Source organism: Diaphorina citri, unplaced genomic scaffold (genome assembly GCF_000475195.1).
Source record: "Diaphorina citri unplaced genomic scaffold, Diaci psyllid genome assembly version 1.1 scaffold212, whole genome shotgun sequence".
Classification (NCBI taxonomy): Eukaryota; Metazoa; Arthropoda; class Insecta; order Hemiptera; family Psyllidae; genus Diaphorina; species Diaphorina citri.
In genome coordinates this window covers 232,037-240,103 of record NW_007377649.1, presented here as the reverse complement: position 1 = coordinate 240,103, position 8,067 = coordinate 232,037, and the positions used below count along the sequence as shown (strand labels likewise).

Genomic DNA, 8,067 nt, shown 5'->3' with positions numbered 1-8,067 from the left:
GGCTTCAAATTAATTCCTCCTTGCTCAACAGTCTTTAGTTGTGCTTTTTTTTTACAATACAGGATGGTCTTGATAGTTTGGCGTAACCCCGTAATACCGAACATCGAATCAGGGATCCTAGAATGGGCGGGACCTGAAAAACGACGCATAAGTAAAGGGTAAAAAAGTAAAGTTTTCCGTAAACAAAATGAAACAGAAAACAGTTGGTAACATTATTAATGCAACACGTGGCTTCAAATTAATTCCTCCTTGCTCAACAGTCTTTAGTTGTACTTTTTTTTACAATACAGGATGGTCTTGATAGTTTGGCGTAACCCCGTAATACCGAACATCGAATCAGGGATCCTAGAATGGGCGGGACATGTGGCGAGAACGGACGATAACTTCAACATCAAGGACGATAACTCCAACATCAAGCCCTGTCGATAACATGTGAAGGAACAACAATAAACATGGTGATAGATATCTAGATCCTAATGGAGAAGTCTGGTTGGAGAAGGTAAGGATTCGTAGATTTGTAGAAGCTTAACCCGACTTTTAGGGCTGTTTGCCTACACGTAAGCCTCGGAGGGGCTTTTTGTGGCGAAGGTCTTTGAAAACTGAGGCGATAGATATCTAATAGATCCTAATGGAGAAGTCTGGTTGGAGAAGGTGAGAATTCGTAGATTTGTAGAAGTTTAACCCGACTTTTAGGGCTGTTTGCCTACACGTAAGCCTCGGAGGGGCTTTTTGTGGCGAAGGTCTTTGAAAACTGAGGACTAGAATCATTGGTACCTATACCTACCTAACCTAGGTACACATATTTGTGTAGGTTTTCAAGATGTACGAAAATTTCTTTATTTGTCGAAATGTGAATTCCAATGGGAAACGTAATTTTATAAAACAAAATCACTTCCAATAGAATCGCATAGGTGACAATCTATTTCACAAACCATTACTATAAGCTTAACCTGGCCTTAAGGGCTGTTTGCCCCTAAACCTAAGCCTCGAAGTTATCTTTTTGTGTATGGAGCTGAGGAATAAGTAAGCAAGTTTGAAAATCTGCTTGCTGGAGACACACAGTAAAGTCGTAACTTCGTAAGAGATAAATCATTTACAAATTTATTAAATGTATAAGCTTAACCTGACCTTAAGGGCTGTTTGCCCCTACACCTAAGCCTCGAAGTGAGCTTTTTGTGTACGGAGCTGAGGAATGAGTAAGCAAGTTTGAAAATCTGCTTGCTGGAGACACACAGTAAAGTCGTAACTTCGTAAGAGATAAATCATTTACAAATTTATTAAATAACTTCAACATCAAGGACGATAACTCCAACATTAAGCCCTGTCGATAACATGTGAAGGAACAACAATAAACTTGGCGATAGATACCTAGATCCTAATGGAGAAGAAAGTCTGGTTGGAGAAGGTAAGAATTCGTAGAAGCTTAACCCGACTTTTAGGGCTGTTTGCCTACACGTAAGCCTCGGAGGGGCTTTTTGTGGCGAAGGTCTTTGAAAACTGAGGACTAGAATAGTAGATTCGTATAAGCTTAACCTGACCTTAAGGGCTGTTTGCCTCTACACCTAAGCTTCAAAGTGAGTTTTTTGTGTACGGAGCTGAGGAATAAGTAAGCAAGTTTGAAAATCTGCTTGCTGGAGACTGGAGACACACAGTAAGGTCGTAACTTCGTAAGAGATAAATCATTTACAAATTTATTAAATTATCGCTCCTCCTTACAAGTTGAGGATCTTTTGTTATTTCGTTTCGACGAAAAATTTTTCCCGAGTCGAAAGGTTTTTCTCCGACTTGTGCAAATTCAATTACGAGGAAGAGTTGCAAATATTCCAATCTGTTCAGTAGAAACGTTTATTAAATTATCGCTCCTCCTCACAAGTTGAGGAGCTGTGAGCTTTTGTTATTTCGTTTCGACGAAAAATATTTCCCGAGTCGAAAGGTTTTTCTCCGACTTGTGCAAATTCAATTACGACGAAGAGTTGCAAATATTCCAATCTGTTCAGTAGAAACGAGAGAGTCATTTACCAAAGTTCTTTTTCTTGGAAAACCATAAGGTCTTTCCTCCAGTACCATTCGGCATAGTAGGTCCCAAAGTCGTATAAGCTTAACCCGCCTTTAGCCCTATTTGCCTCTAAACCCTCAGAGTGGTAGGTCCTAAATCAGATTCTATTAAATTTCCATAGATTTTAAAATCCGTGTTGTCAGGAGAAATTCAAAAGAGCGTTCACTTTGTAATCAAGAGGTTGTGGGTTCCAGTCAATTCGAGCCATGGAAACTACAGAATGCAAAGTTTACTGCTGGATTGAAGGGACATGTTTCTTTCCTTTTTCGAAATTGTGTAATGGTTCTTGTGTAGGCACCATAAAAGTTAAGTTCTTCATGATTCTTCAATGATTGTAATAATGTAATAGACAAACAAGTACACATCATACGAGGCTTGAAGAGGTGTCAGCATTTTTGAATTGAATAGGATTTCGAGTTCTGTTTCAATTTGAATGGGTTTACTGCTGGATTGAAGGGACATATTTCTTTCCTTTTTCGAAATTGTGTAATGATTCTTGTGTAGGCACCATAAAAGTTAAGTTCTTCATGATTCTTCAATGATTGTAATAATGTAATAGGCAAACGAGTACACATCATACGAGGCTTGAAGAGGTGTCAGCATTTTTGAATTGAATAGGATTTCGAGTTCTGTTTCAATTTGAATGGGAATCAAATACTCGAGAACTTGTCTACTTTTAACCTCTGCTTAATTGTGTTAAAAGTAGGATTCAAACTTTAGGCTGCGCTGCGAAAATGGCGTGAAAAATGAGAGGAAAAGGATTCTAGGAAGATGTCTTTGTAGTCTGGATCAAATCCCAACAGATTGATTAATAATTTGGTATCCAGATGAGTTCCTGAAGACCTGAACGCTAGGGTTTATCTGGTATTGTACCTATATTGTATGTGAGTAAAAATTCATTTAATGGGACTTCCCGTTGGGCATTTTGAATGGTAGGTGCTTAGGTACAGTTTTTGCTATCGAAAGTTGCTCTAAGAAAAGTCTCTTTCCTCCAGTACCATTCGGCATAGTAGATCCCAAAGTCGTATAAGCTTAACCCGCCTTTAGCCCTGTTTGCCCCTAAACCCTCAGAGTGGTAAGTCCTAAATCAGATTCTATTAAATTTCCATAGATTTTAAAATCCGTGTCGTCAGGAGAAATTGAAAAGAGCGTTCACTTTGTAATCAAGAGGTTGTGGGTTCCAGTCAATTCGAGGCATGGAAACTACAGAATGCAGAGAAACTACTGCTGGATTGAAGGGACATATTTCTTTCCTTTTTCGAAATTGTTTAATGATTCTTGTGTAGGCACCATAAAAGTTAAGTTCTTCATGGTACTTCAATGATTGTAATAATGTAATAGGCAAACAAGTACACATCATACGAGGCTTGAAGAGGTGTCAGCATTTTTGAATTGAATAGGATTTCGAGTTCTGTTTCAATTTGAATGGGAATCAAATACTCGAGAACTTGTCTACTTTTAACCTCTGCTTAATTGTGTTAAAAGTAGGATTCAAACTTTAGGCTGCGCTGCGAAAATGGCGTGAAAAATGGGAGGAAAAGGATTCTAGGAAGATGTCTTTGTAGTCTGGATGAAATCCCAACAGATTGATTAATAATTTGGTAGCCAGATGAGTTCCTGAAGACCTGAACGCTAGGGTTTATCTGGTATTGTACCTATATTGTATGTGAGTAAATATTCATTTAATGGGACTTCCCGTTGGGCATTTTGAATGGTAGGTGCTTAGGTACAGTTTTCCAGATGAGTTCCTGAAGACCTGAACGCTAGGGTTTATCTAATATTGTACCTATATTGTATGTGAGTAAATATTCATTTAATGGGACTTCCCGTTGGGCATTTTGAATGGTAGGTGCTTAGGTACAGTTTTTGCTATCGAAAGTTGCTCTAAAAAAGTGCATTTAACGTTCGTCGTATTGCTCTCTACCATTACCTACCTAAAGACTCTGATAATCCTTGGACTTAGCTTTGCAGTTTACACAAATCTGATAAATTTATTTTATTAATGTACATATTTTCCATCCTCCAGTCCTCCCCCTTTCAATCAACACTCGAGAAAATAAGCTATTAACTATCAAGTGGCTTTCGAAAAAGTTTCTCCTAATAAGCCAGACCATTTTACATAATATTAACTTTGATATAAAATGAAGGGGAAGAGAAAAGAAGATGGGGGAGGGATGAAGTCAATTTAGTTTACGTAATGTCATGATGAAGATGTGCTGCAGGGGAGGAGGGAAGGGAGGGGAAAGAGGCAGTGGCTCCCTGTCAAAATTCCATTATGTCAGAAATCAGTGGTAGAAGGGGAAGAAAAAGAAGAGGGGGAGGAATGAAGTCAATTTAGTTTACGTAATGTCATCATGAAGATGTGCTGCAGGGGAGGAGGGAAGGGAGGGGAAAGAGGCAGTGGCTCCCTGTCAAAATTCCATTATGTCAGAAATCAGTGGTGTGGGAGGGAATTCCTTAATTGAAAACTGGGTTCCTTCGTGAAGGTCCATTCTAACTATTGGGTCGTATGGAAAATGACTACTAGGTAACCCATACGAATTACGAATACAAACCTATAGGAAGAAATTTCAACAAAAAGAGAAGCAGTATTTGAAATTTGTTCAAAATTTCCAAGTGTACCTATACCTATCATCAGTGGTTCTTGGATAACTTTTACTTCCACCTTTCACTTTCCAAAAAAATCCCAAGTGCTTCTAAATAGGTAATAGGTAAGATGGTGAATGCTGGTCTATGTAGATTCTGGAAAGTAAAATTTCCATCCAATTCCCCATGACTTCCCTACGTTCCGTCTTCTTTGGTATACATTGATAGAAAGTTCTTTCTTCTAAAGAGATTCCATTAAAATATTCTACAGCCCCTATTTAAGAGCTTTGCTGATGCATGAATTTTGAGCAAAAGTTCAAGTCTGTAAGCAATACCTTTTTGATCTTTTATATCTCTTGCCCGAAAATTACTTCGGACTAATATAGAATCCATTAAAATTTCCAATGTGGTAAACTGAGAAATCCGATACTTTACTTCCAGTATTCATTTACCTGATAATACGAGTGTACGAGCTTAAAGTTCGATGAAATGGGTTTAAAATATCTTGAAAAGTTGTTTCGTTATGATTATAATTATAAATAACTTGGTTTTAGGATATTCGAGAACTCCATCAAAAGGCAAATAATGATGGATCACTTTGAAAAACTATAGCCTCTTTAGGGCCAAAATCCCAAAATTTGAAAAATAGGATGCTTATAAAGAATTGCCCCACATTATAGGGAGATATGTTTAGTATACCTATTTCAGAAATAGTATTTCTTCATTTGGGGGCCCGTAAATGCCCGGGTACCCCTGAGGGTGGGTTATACGTTAGTGACCTTTTAGGAATTAGCCTCCAAGCTCATTTCCTTTATAGCTACTTAACCTGTAGCTATTACTTCCTTACAGATTGTTGTATAAATTGATGTTTCTATTCCTCTAAAATACGTGGGACCCTGAGAAGGCTGCTGGGATAAAAGGGCTATCTGAGGTGTAAGGTTTGCCTTGTGAAAATAGGTACCTTCTAAGGTCAAAGGAAAAGCAGTACTTTGGAAACATTTTCTGCATTTATCTGAGGTGTAAGGTTTGCCTTGTGAAAATAGGTACTTTCTAAGGTCAAAGGAAAAGCAGTACTTTGGAAACATTTTCTGCATATTATTGAGTTGCGAAGTTGAGTTCCTATGAAAATGCTAATTTCAGTGGTGTGGGAGGGAATTCCTTAATTGAAAACTGGGTTCCTTCGTGAAGGTCCATTCTAACTATTGGGTCGTATGGAAAATGACTACTAGGTAACCCATACGAATTACGAATACAAACCAATAGGAAGAAATTTCAACAAGAAGAGAAGCAGTATTTGAAATTTGTTCAAAATTTCCAAGTGTACCTATCATCAGTGGTTTTTGGATAACTTTTACTTCCACCTTTCACTTTCCAAAGAAATTCCAAATGCTTCTAAATAGGTAATAGGTAAGATGCTGAATGCTGGTCTATGTAGATTCTGGAAAGTAAAATTTCCATCCAATTCCCCATTACTTCCCTACGTTCCGTCTTCTTTGGTATACATTGATAGAAAGTTCTTTCTTCTAAAGAGATTCCATTAAAATATTCTACAGCCCCTACTAGGTAGATATTCCTCGTAATTTCATACATTTTTTTCCTTTTTTCTTCGCACATTTTTCCTCCTGATAGGATTTTCTTCTTAGGAAAATAGGAACGCAAAGTGGAAAGTACCGTACAAAGGAGAGAGAAGTGGAAATATTGTGAATGCTGTGGTATTTAATCTTCTATTTCTTCCCTTGTATTTGGGTTTGCATCTTTTATGTGATTTCCAGTGGCGGGGTAGAAGGAAATTTAAAAAGGGTAGAAGTTCACCAAGAAGTATGAAATTTGTTCCCAGCCTAGTTAGCTTGGAAGGTAACGCATGTGCCTTTTGTAAGTGCTAGGTTGCGAGTTCAATTCCCGCCCTGGGCGGATTGTATCACAAACAGATGAGGTTCGTTCTTGGAGCGGCTGGCTTTCTCCTTTCCTGTCTTCCTTATCTCTTAGATTTCTTGACGATAAGACCACAGCAGTTACAGTTTCCTCTATCAAACCTGTGTACTTTTGTATTAAAATTTACCTTTGCATTCAAATGATCAATTTCCAAATCCTTTGAAATACCTACCAGACCTACCTAATATGACGAAGATTCTAAAACGTAAAATCTCCATCTAATTCCCTATTACATCCCTATGTTCCGTCTTCCTTGGTATACATTTATAGAAAGTTCTTTCTTCTAAAGCTAAAGAGATTCCATTAAAATATTCTACAGCCCCTACTAGGTAGATATTCCTCGTAAATTCATACATTTTTTTTCCCTTTTTTCTTCGCACATTTTTCCTTCTGATAGGATTTTCTTCTTAGGAAAATAGGACCGCAAAGTGGAAAGTACCGTACAAAGGAGAGAGAGAAGTGGAAATATTGTGAATGCTGTGGTATTTAATCTTCTATTTCTTCCCTTGTATTTGGGTTTGCATCTTTTATGTGATTTTAATGTTCACCGCTGTGTTGGCAATACTGGGTGTCTGTTGACTGACGATGACGGTGGAAAGAATTTGATAAAGAGGGCGAGAAGAAAACGTAGGGATCGTAGGGAACGCTGTAGACATTGAATCCACCCTTGATCAAACTTTGAATCTGTTTATTTGTCAAGTTTGTAAATAAAGTTTGGTTAAAATGTTAATAATAACATAAATAAATACATTTACATTACTTAAAAGGAAGGAAAAATAGAGTAGATCTATTTGGTTGGGGAAGTAGAGAAAGAAAACAAATAAAATCCAATGGAACCAAAAATGTGTGATCCAATTTTAAATTTTACGTTCCATTTTTCGTTTTCATTAGAGCAATGTCAATTTTCCGGTCATTCTTAAAAGCTCCCAGCATCAGTAGTTCCTCCTCCCTGTATGAGATATAAGCAACAAGAAATTCTTTTTTTTTTTTTTTTTTTTTTTTTTTTTTTTTTTTTTTTTTTTTTTTTTTTGGATACAAAAATGAAATTTCTGCTTATGACATACCGAAAAAAATGTACCTTCATAACTTTTTCTCGTAAGGGGAAAAAATCAGCATTACCGCGGGCACTTTTCTCCGATTTTCATTAAAAAACAAATGAACGAAAATCATAAAAGGGAAAAAAATGTTTGAATTTCGGAAACAAGGAAACGCCAAAAAGGAAAGAGAAACAGAGGAGGAGAAGAAACATGTTTTCTTGATAAATACCCCAAAGGTCAAAAGAAACAAATTCAAGATTGGAGATTTTTAGACAGTCAAATGAACTTTCAAACGTGGAATATGGTAATTGAATTTGAAAATCCAAAGGCGGGACTGCAGCCTTTTTTTCCCAAACAAAATGCACCTTTGTCCTTTCCAGCAGAATAAATTTATTTTATTTTTATCTAAAAAAAAAAAAAAAAAAAAAAAAAACAAACCTTTTTTTAACCCCTTTT

General features: G+C 36.9%; 1 long non-coding RNA gene across 1 annotated transcript in view; it reads left to right on the top strand.

Annotated features, from left to right (window-relative positions):
• Positions 1–298: 298 nt before the first annotated feature.
• LOC113466103 overlaps positions 299–8,067 on the top strand; it is a 24,108-nt gene continuing 16,339 nt past the window's right edge. Inside the window, exon 1 of the long non-coding RNA XR_003390608.1 lies at positions 299–499. This is a non-coding gene — a long non-coding RNA (uncharacterized LOC113466103). The remainder of the gene's footprint in view (positions 500–8,067) is intronic.